Consider the following 1650-nt stretch of genomic DNA (forward strand, 5'->3'; position numbering starts at 1 on the left):
CGTATCAGAGAGGATTTTATTTCTGACACCTCTTGACTTTTCTTAAATTCAGGGACGTAATTTTGTTCATAATTCAGTGGACTTTTGTGTATTTTATACTTTAAATATTTCCAAACAGTCTCCCTTCTAAAAGTGATAGAACGAATTTTCGTCTAACACTACTTTCTTGGTTCAAAAATTTTATACAATCTTATAACTTTTTCAGTTTTAACAAATTTTGGTTACAGACAGTTGATGCTCAGTTTGTACAAGTATGCAACATTTATAAGTGCATACAGGTCACCAGCCTTATATTACAAGGCTCACCACATATGGGCCATTCGGTCTTAGACACCGACCCGTGGTAATGCTGTGTGGAGATTAATAATAATCCGCAACGGAAAACCGGAACGAGAATAGTCGAGAAAGTATATTCTCGAGGAGCGGTAGACTGCTTTTCAACCGAAGTCATAAAAGAGCCACACGCTCGACGCTACTCCCGACCGGTCCGAGCGAACCGAAAGTGCCTTCCTATAAATACCGAACGGCCGGCCGCTAGGTCGGCGACGCATGGGCTTACGCCCAGGCGTATGCCTGTGCAAACCGCCGTGAGAGCGTACCATCCCGCCGGCACGGTAAAACTTAGACTGAAAATATCGTCGAACATATCCTTTCATTTTATAACGTTCTATACATGAAAATTAATAAATTAACATGCAGGACATAATAAATTCACATTCTCATGTAAATCATGGGTTTAATTAATATTTTAAAAAATTTTAAAACCGCCCAGAACCGATGAGATGAAAATATTAAAACGATATTTTTGCATTTTCTTACGGTAAAACATTAACAAATAAGCGACTATAGCAATATAAAACTCCATTTGTAATTTAATTAATCAAAATTAATATTTTTTTTTGATTTTTCAGCGATCCAGAACCGATGAGACGAAAACATTAAAACGATATTTTTGCATTTTCTTACGACAAAACATTAACAAATACGAGACTATAACAATATAAAACTACATATGTAATTTAATTAATCAAAATTAATAATTTTTTTTGATTTTTCAGTGATCCAGAACCGATAAGTCGAAAATTTTAACAATCATATTTTTGCATTCTGTACCGTGGATCCATCGTTAAACGCTATTAAACTAACGTCCGTGATGGTATAAATGCAGATTTTCGCTCCGTTTAGCCAAAATAACGAACTTTAGGTGCGCTCCGAAATATTTCAAAGTCCCAGCGGCGTATTGCTTCGCCTCTTAGAACCGATTAGTCGAAAATTTTAACAATCATATTTTTGCATTCTGTACCGTGGATCCATCGTTAAACGCTATTAAACTAACGTCCGTGATGGTATAAATGCAGATTTTCGCTCCGTTTAGCCAAAATAACGAACTTTAGGTGCGCTCCGAAATATTTCAAAGTCCCAGCGGCGTATTGCTTCGCCTCTTAGAACCGATTAGTCGAAAATTTTAACAATCATATTTTTGCATTCTGTACCGTGGATCGATCGTTAAACGCTATTAAACTAACGTCCGTGATGGTATAAATGCAGATTTTCGCTCCGTTTAGCCAAAATAACGAACTTTAGGTGCGCTCCGAAATATTTCAAAGTCCCAGCGGCGTATTGCTTCGCCTCTTAGAACCGATTAGTCGA

This window comes from Osmia lignaria, unplaced genomic scaffold (assembly GCF_051020975.1).
Source record: "Osmia lignaria lignaria isolate PbOS001 unplaced genomic scaffold, iyOsmLign1 scaffold0076, whole genome shotgun sequence".
NCBI classification, from domain to species: Eukaryota; Metazoa; Arthropoda; class Insecta; order Hymenoptera; family Megachilidae; genus Osmia; species Osmia lignaria.